This window comes from Macaca mulatta, chromosome 8 (assembly GCF_049350105.2).
Source record: "Macaca mulatta isolate MMU2019108-1 chromosome 8, T2T-MMU8v2.0, whole genome shotgun sequence".
Classification (NCBI taxonomy): Eukaryota; Metazoa; Chordata; class Mammalia; order Primates; family Cercopithecidae; genus Macaca; species Macaca mulatta.
Window position 1 is genome coordinate 11939612 of NC_133413.1, and position 13253 is coordinate 11952864.

General features: G+C 45.1%; 1 protein-coding gene across 7 annotated transcripts in view; it reads right to left on the reverse strand.

Annotated features, from left to right (window-relative positions):
• The window catches only part of LOC114680180 (uncharacterized), a 70003-nt gene extending 66871 nt beyond the window's left edge, over positions 1 to 3132 (reverse strand). For 2 of the 7 annotated variants that reach the window (XR_013397063.1, XM_077943017.1), the window contains exons 1-2: positions 2746 to 3125; positions 1862 to 2257 (exon numbers count right to left, since the gene is read on the reverse strand). The gene's annotated coding sequence lies outside the window, so the exon portion shown is untranslated. The other 5 variants (XR_013397065.1, XR_013397062.1, XR_013397064.1 and 2 more) reach the window with 5 other exon arrangements.
• Positions 3133 to 13253: the final 10121 nt, after the last annotated feature.

Below are 13253 nucleotides of genomic sequence, written 5' to 3' on the forward strand. Positions count from 1 at the left end.
TTGCTACTGGTTTTTCACATATTTTCCCAATCATTTCCTCTTCATGTTTAACCTTCTATTATTTGACTAAAATCTCTAAGAAAAGCTTAGTTCTTTCTGAGCTCAGTCCGCCCTTGTTATCTTTTCTCAAAATTTCTGAACTCAAAGGGGCGGAAACCAGGTTTTCAGACATTCAGCTCAGCCAGGCAAACAGCCTCTAGTAATTCCAGGCAAGTGCAAAGACAAGCAGCAAATCGGGCAAACGTAGAGGTTGCACCTGTTTTCTTTTTGAGAGTATCCTTATCAGAGAGCCAGAACTAGTCATTACATTGTGTTTGTTTGCTAATGTTGCTTTACCTTGCTGAGCTCAAAGTGCCCCCACGGACAAAAAAGATCACAGACCGCTGCAATTATCAGGGACTGCGGAGTGTGTTTCGTTCCTCCCACCTCATTTCACAGGGTGGAAATTGATAGGGGGAAAGGGGAAATTCAGATTACAACAGACTTGATAGAATTCTTTTGCTGTTTTCCTCTAGACAACTCAGGCTCAGTTGAAGGTCCTTTTAAAAAGCCACCATTTTCTGATTTGCTCCTTCAGAAACAGGGCAGCAAATATAAGGATGGGAACCGAAGTGAGAAAGGCACTCTGAAACAGCGGACACAAAAGAAGAGCGATTGATGGACTGCCCAAGCTCGGGTAGATAATCCCACTCTGAACCAATCCTCGCATAGAGGAAACACCATAAAATATTGATCTATGATCTATACTGAATTGCCCATTCCTTCTTAAAATATACTAATGGACAGATGCAGCGATACAGGTACATATCTTAATTGCTAATCCCATAAACATGATTGAGCATCCACTCTGTACTAAATCCACAGAGATTAAAGTAAGGATATAAATATGTATAATGAGAAGAACAAACATTTATTGAGAGCTACAATGTTTCAGGTGCTGGACCAAGTTATAACCTTAATAGTAACTACATTGAACCTTAATAGTAAGTACAATTGTTAGTCCATTTTATAGGTAAGGAAACGGAGACAAGGACGATGAAGTAGCTTGCCTGAGGTCACACAGCTGACAGGTGACAGTGCTGAGATTCTGAATTAGTTTAGCCTGAGTTCCTAATCATTCTGCCCCAGTGACCTCCTTGAGACTAGATCCCTGGAACCTGTAGTAAAATGGGTGGCGCATAACCAAACCGAGTGCCAGTACCACGTGATAAAAACTTCAAATGAGAAAAGGGAAGATGGGATAAAGAACAGGGAGATTTGCTAAATGATACAAAATTACAGCTGGATAGGAGGCATAAGGGCTCTTGTTCTATGACACTGTAGGATGACTGCAGTTTATAGTAACATATACTTTCGAAGAGCTAGAAGGAGGATCTTGAAAGTTTCTAACACAAAGAAATGATAATGTTTGATGTGACAGATATGCCAATTACCCCGATCTTATCACCATACCTTCTATGTATCAAAAGTTCACTGTGCACCCCATACATCTGTGCAATTATTATTTGTCAATAAAATAAAATAAAAAGGATTCCAAATGGGAAAAAAGAAAGAAAGAATTCACAGGGAAGGTAATGCTAGAGCAGGCGCTTAAGGAATGAGGGAGGAGGCCGGGTGAGGTGGCTCATGCCCGTAATCCTAACGCTTAGGGAGGCTGAGGTGTGAGGATTACGTGAGCCAAGGGGATCGAGACCAGTCTGGATAACATAACAAGACTCCGTCTCTATTTTTAATATATATTTATATTATAAAATTTTTTTTTTAAAGAAAAAGAATAAGGGAGGAGATGTCCATTTGGAAACGAGCGGAGGAGAGGAAGCGCGCCTTAGGAATGCGGTTGAGATAACTAGGAACATCGTACCTGATGCTGTAGAAGAATCGAATGGTGCCAGGGTCAGACAAACGTACCCCGGGGGCTCAGATGGTGGCCTCAATCCAGCTGAAGAGAGAGACCAATCTCCATGCAGTCAGGATGAAGAGCTGTAGACCACAGGGTGAAAATTGCTGTTGGCCATCCGAGCTCAACCTTCATGGAGACTGGCGCACCGCTGCCCTCTCAGGTCACCAGCTGGACGCTGCCCTGGAGTAGACTGCATGGGAGGGTTGTGCAGGGTAGGGACACAGCCAAATGGAGCTGCCAAGAACCAGAGAAATTACTGAAGACGGTGTCAAGTCCTCTGAAACAGTCTCCTTTCCATAGCCTCTGGCTTCATCCAGCCTCACCCTTGGCGATCAGCACGTGCTGCAGACACGGGATCTGCAAGAAACGCAAAAGGTATCAAAGAAAAGGCTGGTTCCACGTGATATTGATGCCCAAGCATCTACCAAAGTCAACTTTCTGTTTTTTGCTCTGTGCTTGCTTAGGCAGGTCCTCAAGTTTGAAAGACCAAAAATCATGGCTAACACATGGACGTCAGCCAGCCTGAGCGGCCCTAGCACCTCCGCTAATACTCGCTGGCCTTCTTAGAGAGGCATCCCTTTTCTCTTTTGCACACCTTAGATTTTCTCTTTTTCCATTTCCCACTCTAATCCTCTCTGAGGTTCCCTGTTCCTTTCCCTTTCTTCTTCCTCGTTCCTCCATCAGTCTCTGGTGGACCTGCCCCATGGCTGGCAGCTCTGGGGCCAGAAAGTTGCCAGTTCTGGTTTTCCAGGCCCGCTTTGGAAGAGTGGCATCCCCTTGTGATCACGGACTACCTGCACCTGGATCCCCCAGAGAGCTGGGAAAATGCAGAGCCCTGGGCCCACCTCCAATCTGCTGAAATAGGCTTGCTGAACTGGAAGCTACGCCTCCAACAAGTCTTCTGGATCAGTTTTTGCTCACTAAGGTTTGAGACCCTCTGCTCTGGAGACAAAGGCCCTGGAAAGTTTGATCTCTCATCTCTCTCTCTGCTTCCCCCATTAACCCTTCTCTAAAAAATGGAGAAGCTGAGCTGAAGGCACAGCATCGAGCTTTTCCTTCCCTTTTGTCTTCTGTCTAGACGTCTTTCTCCTCTACTGGATGGTGAATCCCTAAGGATGGGAGTCGTGTTCTACTCAACTCTGGTACCCCAAGGTTCCCATGATGTCTGGGTCACCATGGACACTTAGAAATGTTTGTTGAATGAATAAATTGTTGATGCCCTCCCTCCCCCCTCCCTTCTCTCCTCCTCCTCCCCTTTTCTGTTCCTCTTTCTCTTGGGATCCCCTCGGCCTTGGGCACAAAACCCAAATGTTTTAACAGATTGTTAATGTTTAAAGGGGGACAGGTGGGCACAAGCAGGGCAATGGCAGGTTGCTCAATGGACAAACAAATCCACCTTCTTCTGTTGTCTCCTAAGCCAACAGGAAGCAGCCAGAAGACGGTCAGACGGTCACTCACCCAGCAAGGGCTCGGAACTGCTGTCCTGCCTGCCCCACGCAGCAGTTGCATAACCTTGCTGCAACAATCTGAGCTATAAATAGTCTTTACTGAGAAGCCCCAATCTGGGATTGGACAGGCCCGAGGAGTGGCCTTTATTTGTTGCCCCTTTAAACCAGTGGAGAAAACCATTTTTTGAAAGTCTCACTTATAGACTCTAAGCCTGGGGCAAAGTATTCCATGTTCTCCTTTGAGTTCAGCGTGGGGTCTCATTCTGTGACTGCATTTAGGGTGTCCATGTGGCTCTTTCTCCTTCTCCTTACTGTGACAATGTGTGACCCAGCTCCACTGATGGAACGATGCAAATAAAGATAATGATGATCATTCTTCACTAGATCTTCTTTTCCCCCCATTTCTGTCACTCCTATTCTTGTCTAGTCTTTTATCTCTTGTGTATGGGCCTGTCAGAGCCTTGCCCGTTGATTGGTGACTCTTATCTCCATCTTGTCTATAAGACCGATTCTCCTGAACACTCGGGTTTTTTTCATGTTTTTCCCCTGTTCAGAGTCTTTCAGTGGCTTCCCCTTACTTATAACAGCAGTCTACAATTCTCAAAGGGGCTCCTGTTCTTAATGTCATGTGTTTTGTTTGTTTGTGTGTCTGAGACAGAGGCTTGCTCTGTTGCTCAGGCTGGAGTGCAGTGGAGCGATCTCGGCTCACTGCAACCTCCGCCTCCTGGGTTCCAGCGATTCTCCTGCCCCAGCCTCTCAAGTAGCTGGGACTACAGGTGCCCACCACCATGCCCGGCTAATTTTTGTATTTTTTAGTAAAGACGGGGTTTCACTATATTGGCCAGGCTGGTCTTGAACTCCTGACCTGGTGATCCACCTGCTTTGGCCTCCCAAAGTGCTGTGATTACAGTCGTGAGCCACTGCACCCGGCCAATGTATGTATTTATTTATAAATTAAATATGTGTGCTACTGTCAGTTTATAGAAAATATTAGAAAAGCTTACTTTCATTGTTAATTTTTGACAAACCATAAATAGTAGTTCTAATACTTTCTCCCTGACGGCCAGTGGATCATTATGAATACCCCACAATGGATATCACTGAAGATAGCATTGAATCATTTCGCTGGGATATCAAAGGCTTCCAATATCTAGTTTCAGGCCATTTCTCCATTGTCTCAACATTTCTTAGAGATGACTATGGCCAGGCACAAGGCTAGGCTCAGGAGGTAACAATGAGTACTTACCCCCACCCTGCATATCAGGAGCTCACAGACTGGTAGAGGAGATAAACTCATAAACAGGTAACTTTTGGAGAGTCCTACGTATCATTAGAAAAGTTTGCATAAGGCATGAAGAAAGAACAGTGGAAAGAAATGGCAGCCTGTGTGAATCCAGAAAGGCTTCACGGACAACTATTTGAGCGGGGTCTTGAAGCATGAGTATTTCACCAAGTCACAAAAAGGACAAAGGGCCTTCTGGGCACAGGCAAAGGCACAAAGGTAAAAGAAGAGCTTGGTACACCAGGGAAGGGAGAAGCTGTTCACAGAGGCTGATGGGGCCTGGAGGAGAGGGATGGAAGATCAGGACTATAAAGGGAGGTTGAGACCAAATCATGGAGGACCGTATCTGCCATACCAATAAGACTGGCTTGTATCCTGAAGTTAGTGGGAGTCATGGATGTTGTGACAAGCTACATTCTTTCCTAAATCTGACTTTTCCTGACCTCCCTGCAGGAGTAACAGACTTTATATAAAGTAGGAAGAAGAAAATCAGCATTTTCCCCAGGGCTCCCATGAAGCTGATAGTCTGGGCTGCTCAGGAGGCCCCACACCAAGGGCCACAGCCTCAAGACAGTAGGACATGCCCTTCCCCAAAGTCTAAGGGCAAGGTCAAGAGCATCCAGTGTTCGAACTAAAACTAAGAAAAACCCGCACCCTACGACTGGGACTAGTGGTCATTGGAAAAGCTTTTCAGGGGTCCCTAGAAGTTGACTTTGTGATGAGATGAAGACATATCTCTTGTACATTGTCAGGCATAAATCAACCCAAACTCTAGTAAAAGAACAAAGTTGCAAAATATAACACAATGACAGATGCCTGTAGTTTAATGAAACCAAGATTGGAGGGTAAGAATTTTTCATCTCTGGCTCGCCATAGTTTCAGAGTGGGAGACACGGCTATCCATCTTCTCTCTTTATCACACTTTTACTAAGAAATTGATGTTTATACAGTGTTCCCAGAGAAGCCATTTATCTTTTAAGTTCATTAGCATGTCCAATTCCTCTTCTAAAAAGCTTCACCTCAAAAATCTTCGTAGAAGGGTTTTCATTCATTTAATCAACCTTTATTATGTGCCTAATGGTTGCCACGCACTGCTCCTGGCTAAGTTTTTGCTTCTAAAGTATTTCCCTTCATCTGTGAAGTAGTGCAGATGACCACTGTCTTCCTGATGGGGACTTGCAGTTTTGCCCAGAAGGGATGCTAGACAGACCCTGAGCTGTCTGCTCTGTCCGTCCTGTGAACAGGGCCAGGCATTTGTAAGCTCCTTGGGTCATGTTTGGAGGTGTGGTCTGTGTTGGAGGACTGGCGCCTTCCTCTGTGAGATAGAGTTGTCCTCTGTGCTGTGCTGAAACAGCAGCCTTGAGCTTTTAGCCTAATGTGCTAACAAAATGAAATAATCATCCAGAAAGAAAACGTTAGACTGAATTAGAAATGATAGAGATCCTCGTCTTGACAGGGACAAGACTGTTAGAGATTATAAGAATGAAATTACAGGCCTGACGTGCAGCTGTGTAGGGATGGGGCCAGCAAGGTACTGACAACCTGGGCAACAGCAGGGTGTCATAGAAGATGGACTGGACAGCCGGGCACCGTGGCTCATTCCTGTAGTTCCAGCACTTTGGGAGGCTGAAGCAGGTGGATCACAAGGTCAGGAGTTCCAGACCATCCTGACCAACACGATGAAACCCTGTCTCTACTAAAACTACAAAAATCAGCTGGGCGTGGTGGTGAGCGCCTGTAATCCCAGTTACTCAGGACGCTGAGGCAGGAGAATCGCTGGAACCCAGGAGGCAGAGGTTGCAGTGAGCTGAGATCAAACCACTGCACTCCAGCCTGGGCAACAGAGCAAGACTCCGTTTCAAACAATAAATAAATAAGTAAGATGGACTGAACTCAAAGTCAGAGACTGGAGCGCCAGCCTCAGCTCTGAAAATCAGCCATCTCCTTGAAATGCTCACACCCTTTCTGTCTCTCCATATACCCTTCTGTCAAAGGAGGATACTAGGTGTTTCTAGCTAAGACCTTGATTCTAAAGTGTTGCATTTATTTCATCATATTTCCACACTCGTCAACAAAAGTAAGATAGATTAGGGCAGCACTTCCTCTTGTATGGGTATATCTGAAATCTAACTGCTTTCGTCACTGTAGATAAGTGTTACTGACCTGCCATTTTTCTTTGGAATTCCTTTGGAAGGGAAGAGAAATAAATAAACATTCTTTGTTATCAGCTGTTCTCATTAAGGGCTTCATTCTGTGGCTCCTCTGATACCTTAAATTGAAGAGTGAGGCTGGGAAAAGGAGCAAGAGACACGCAAAGGGGAAAGGGGATCTCACGGGAGAGACGAGAAACCAGAAACATTGGTCCACCTCATCAGGAAAGTTGACTTTAGTGTCTTGAGTACATTGTTTAAATATCTGTCACCACAATTCCCCTGTTTGCAAATGGCAGTGATAATGCCAACTTATCTCATTAGGGTGTTATGGGAGGAATAATAGTTTAAACACACAGTCAACAAAGTACTGTCGGAATGCTCATTGTCACCAGTAACATGAATTGGTTTTTACATGGGCAGTAGTGACCCCCAAATGAAGATCCTTGTCCCATTCTCCCTGAGAAGGAGGCCATGCAGGAGCTATGCCCAGGCAGCACTGCCCAGGTAGGCAAGATTGTCTGCCCATGGTTTCATTTCTATAAGGCCCCAATGAACCTCTTAGGAGTGACAACCAGCCAAGCTGAGGCTGAAGGCTGGCCTCTAGTTTTAAGACTACTAAGCAAGTCAGAGTAGATGCTGTTTTGCCCAGGAGGGATGCCAGGCAGACTCTGAGCCACCTCTGGATGATTGTTCATTTGGTTAGGCGAGGCAATGAAGAATTCAGTGAATGGCAAAATAGGCGTACTCAAACAAGATGGCCCATGGGCTGGGGTTCAGATAATTACATGAGTGGGGACCACAAGTCTGAAAAAACATGTATATGTATATTCCTTTCTAGTTATGTATGATTCATATATTATGTATTTTAAATGTTTATTTAGATTTAGACTTATCACAACTGCTGACCCTACCTCCAGTCCTCACCTCTGATTTGCTCTGAGCAGAGGTTGGCAAACTATAACCTGCGTGCCAAATCCAGCCTGTGGTCTGTTTTTGTGTGACCAAGAGCTGAGAATTCGTTTTACATTTTTCAAGGGTTGTAAAACACACAGACAGGAATATGCAACAGAGGCCTGGCCTGATGCAGTGCAAAAAGCCTCAAATAATTTACTACCTGGACCTTTGCATAAAAGTTTGCCAACATCTAGCCTTGAGGACTTACTGGCCTCTTGTGTATGACATGATTTATGATTGCTTTCTCATTTCATCCTTACAGCCATCCTGGAAGGGGGGTAGGACAGCTGCTATTATGTCCATTTTTAAGGTGAGGAAACAGAAGGCCAGAACAGTTACATAACTGCTCGAGGTCACATTCACAGTGGCAAGGCTGGGAATCGACCCATGGCCTTCGAATTCCCCATCCAGAACTCTTATCAGTAGATCACAGAGAGAATGACTGACCCAGCTCTTCTGTACCAGAGGAAGGTTGAACTCAGTCCAAACGGATTCGAGGGCATTGAGTCTGTCTACTCTTTCTTAGCAGGCAGCCCATTGAGGGAAAGTCACGAAGAGGATTTGGAAATTCTAGCAATGTTTAACTAGCCTTATTACAGACTTAGGCAAGGCAGGCAACAAAAGTTCACATATTACCCTGAACTGATGTCTCAACTGTCCAAGCTGACAGTAGCCCCCGCCCTCTATCCTGCAGAGGAACCCCCGAAGACAGTGGCAATGCATTTGTAGCAAAGGGCTGCTCGCACCCCTGGGCTGTCTGCACTCCTAGTTCAGAATTCAACCCCCTCTGCCCCAGGGAGTGCTGCAGGGAGCTGCCGGAGTGCATGAATGCCCACATTATCCAATGCCCCGGACCGTCGGCAGCTTCCCGGCCACAGACCCGGGCAGACCGCGGGCGGCTGGCGTGGCCTGCTGTGTCCCTGACATAAACAGCCCACAGCTGAGTAGCAGCTTGTTCTCATCCCCACCCTAAGCAAGGTCTCCCTGAACCCAGGCCTCCCTGCTGCCCCAGGGCTGAAGAGGGGCTTTGTGCCTGTAATTCAGACCAGCTTCTGCCTAACCCCCTTAACTGCTACCAAGCAGCGACCTGGAATAAAGATGTGCATGGGGTTCGTCCCCAAGTCTTCCCCAGGCAGGCAGGGCTGGGGGCCGCCAAGACCCAGGCCTGTCTGCCTGTCAGAAATGATTTAGGGAGCTTTGATAGAATGGTAGGAGGCTGGGCAGGGTGAGTTTAGAGTTTAGAGGCGCTTCTAAGAACTTTCAAATCCAAGTCCTCAAATATCTTCCTTTTGGCTCAGTGTGGAGTGAGACTGTCATTCTTAGAGATTGACCTCTAAGAAACGAACACAGAGTCATTACTAATTTCATCATATCAGTAAGTTAGTAATTTAGCCCTTACTAGGCAGAGACCTGGACCCTATGGAGGAACCACAGAGAGGGGAAAAGGAGGAAGACAGGCAAGAGTGGGGCCCCTCCGAGGCAGGGTCCCTGCACACCAAGCCCATAGTGCGAGAGTGCTGAGAATCCGGGCCAACAGGTGTCAACAAAGGGACTCAGTGCGGATGAGGGCACAGCAGTATAAGGCCTTGCTGCCTTTGTAATTCTTCCTCATCTTCACTCTTCCCACAGCAGCTCAAACATAAGGAAGTCTTCTTGCTGTGTTCTCACTGCCATCTTCTCATCTCCACCCACCACGGCTTCCCCATCCTCTGTCTTCCACTGTCCCAGAGAACCTTTGCAACCTGGTTCCAAACTAGCAACTCTCATCTGAAAGATCACATGGATCTACAGCTCCTTATGCAAGTCTTGGCCCTGCCTTGTGCTTTTTATGGCCCTTATTTGTTTCTACCTTGAATTCCAATTTTTGGAGACCTGTCCTATTTCCATCATGAGACTGTGGGCAACTTGAAGGAGAGGCCTGTCTGATTCAGCCACAGCATCAAGCACAGTCCTTTGCCCACAGGTGAACCTGTAATAAATATCAAGCCATTTTAGTATTTCCTCATGATTCTTCCAGCCAGATGCTAAGAAAAACTTTAAAAACCCTAGGGAAGGGCCAACTGGGATCTTTACAGCTGCTCTAATCTAAGAGGGATTCTTTTCATGCTCAGAATTTTAAAAAATTTAATGTTTTTCAGGACACCAGGTTGCATCAGACACTAATAGAGATTTCCAAACTCCTGAGCAATCACCCATTCAACACTTCTGCCAATACAAACATGTCCAATGATGGGGGAGAAGAGACAGACCTCTTTTTCTTTCAAAGTCATTCATATGTAAAGATCGATTGGGATTTATAGAAGACAATTCTTACCAAGGGGCTCACTAGGCTTTAGTTCTGAAATCACGTTTTTCCTTTGCAATCACATTTTTTGTAGGTCTCTTATTAGACCTGCCAAGACGGGCAATCTGCTGTGTCTGCTTATTTGCTGAATCACTGCTGATGTAAACTCAGCAAACAGCAACAAAAAGCTGTTTTAATGAGATTTTAAAGTTCAGCTGTGAAAATTGAAAGTCACCCAATATCAAACCACCCAACCACCTGAGAATATTGCACTGAAATGTTCTTGTCGCTCACAGCAATTCTATTTCTGACTAGCCAGTTTACAGGAGCAGAAGGGAGCGAGGCAGGGAGGATAAGAAGCAGTTACCCAGGGACAATTTTGGGAGAATCAAATAGAGAATGTTTGCAAAGGGCCCGGCATAGGACCTGGGGTCAAATAGATGCTCAATAAATATTGGTTGTCCATTCTGCGGGCTTCTTTTAGATCTCATATGAGTAGGGTTCACTGTGGTGCACAGTATTCTTCAGTATAAAATCTGGACTTTGAATGCATTCATCTCTTTGAATAATTAAACAAATGCAGTCACTCACACACTTAAAGGCCATGATGAGAGTGTGTTACAAATCGAGAGTTATAATTAATCTAATTCTATGCACCTGAGGTCAATTAAAAACAAAAATATGAATGAGTCTATCTTTTATGGTTTCAATCAATCACATAGGCCCCTACTTGTCCGAGGAAGTCAAGTATCTCCCTCTGGGGGCCTCCACGTCTCATTCAAGAAAATACTCTTCCATTCCAGGCTGGCTCAGTACAAAGGAGCTGATGATCAGTTCTGGCTTCAAGGCCAGGCATCTGGAAACAGAACACTGTTGGTAGTTAACTGTGTCTCTCGCATGGCTGTGCCACACAGTATTGCAGATGAAGCTTCATGTGATCAGTCCCTGGACGCTTGCCCTCTCTGTGGCAATGCTCTGGGTTTCCTCCCAGGCCAAGTGGTATTCGGCTCCTGAGCTCAGATATGCAGCCTCCAGCAGCAGCCGCATGATGTGCAGAAACAAATCTTCCCTCAAGTTCAGGGACTGTCAGGCCAGGGATTGAAAGTCACATGGCTATACAGCAAGGCAGATAACAGAAATGAGCAAAGAAGAAGAATACACTTTATTCTTTATTATTATTATTTTGAGACAGAATCTCACTCTGTCACGCAGGCTGGAGTGCACTGGCACCATCATAGCTCACTGCAGCCTCGAACTCCTGGGCTCAAGCAATCCTCCCACCTTAGCCTCCCGAGTAGCTGGGACCACAGGCGTGTACCACCATGCTCAACTAATTTTTAAAATATTTTATAGAGATGGGGCCTTGTCATGTCATCCAGGCTGGTCTCAAACTCTTGGGCTCAAGCAATCCTCCTGCCTTAACCTCCCAAAGTGCTGGGAATATAGTCACGGGCCACCACACCCAGCCAGATTTATTTTTGTATTGAACTTTAATGTTAGCAGGTTATATGTAAATACACGTAATATTGACTACATTTTCTATGTATAAAATGCAAGTAGAGAATAAGTAACGCTTAATAAATATACTTTTTAAATAATTCATTTCTTCTTTAATATAACTCTGGAAACCAGGCATTGCTGTTTCTAGATCAAAATGTCAACGTCTCTTCTTCTGTTTTGTATTCTGAACATGGATTTCTAGAAGAGATACACCTTTAGATTTCTGGGACTTCAATATAGTTATGTTAAATTTTTAGTACTATTTTTCCCTACAGTTCAAGCATATCAATTTATAGTGCTTCCTTTATCCTATCAAGATTAGTTGAGGAAAGCAAACTCAACAATGTTATTTCATTAAGTTTGAAATACAATTTTTTGGCCGGGTGCGGTGGCTCAAGCCTGTAATCCCAGCACTTTGGGAGGCCGAGATGGGTGGATCACGAGGTCAGGAGATCGAGACCATCCTGGCTAACACGGTGAAACCCCGTCTCTACTAAGAAATACAAAAAATAGCCGGGCGAGGTGGCAGCGCCTGTAGTCCCAGCTACTCGGGAGGCTGAGGCCGGAGAATGGCGTGAACCCGGGAGGCGGAGCTTGCAGTGAGCTGAGATCCGGCCACTGCACTCCAGCCTGGGCTACAGAGCGAGACTCCGTCTCAAAAAAAAAAAAAAAAAAAAAAAAAGAAATACAATTTTTTGGAGTCTCGTCTTCAAATGGACAATTTTAAGAATATAGTTCCGTCTATCACTTTCATTTCTGGAAACTCATTCCAGTGTACTTAAGTGGGTCAGATAATTCTCCACGAAATGAGTTTCTCAGATGTAATTTCTTTAGAAATGAGTGGATTGCATCTTATATTTCTTAACTACAGCATCTAGGTATCTCACGCATGGACATACTTCAAAACAAATATTCCAAATGTTTGTTTCTGATGGCCTAGTCTTTGGTGAGTGGGCATGGAAATTTTTTCTTGGATCAATGAGCAAGTCAATTTATGTCAACAATTCAAAAAACTCTTTCTAGCCGGGCGCGGTGGTTCATGCCTGTAATCCCAGCACTTTAGGAGGCCGAGGCGGGCAGATGACTTGAAGTCAGGAGTTCAAGACCAGCCTGGCCAACATGGTGAAATCTTGTCTTTACTAAGAATACAAAAATGAACTGGGCGTGGTGGCACACGCTTGCGATCCCAGCTACTTGGGAGGCTAAGGCAGGAGAATCGCTTGAATCTGGGAGGCAGAGGTTGCAGTGAGCTGAGATTGCGCCACTGCACTCTGTCTGAACAAAACAAAATATCTTCCCAATTTTAAACCCCCTCGATGGATTACTCCCCAGACTCCATGAAATACAGCTGAATATGGTGTTCTGTTTCAAGAGGGGCATGAAAATCATTGTACTTTCAGCAGTTCAAAGCACAGAAGCATATACTCAGTGCTAATTGCAATGTCCCTGACATTTTCCAATTCTAACCTTTTAGCGCTAAGCAATTGCTAGTGAATAATGAATGGGCTGAAGTTCTATGTCCTTATAAATGTTGCCTTACTACATTTTCTAATAAGTCTGAAATTAACACTAACAGGTCACCTGTCACAGCCTGTCTGATACTGACTGGTCTACTGTCTGCTCAAACCATCAAGACTCTCCTGGCACCCCTAAATAGATCATTTCCTGATACTATATCTGTCATACTGATACATCCAAATGACCTCTTAGCCCATCAATCCTAATCAACTCC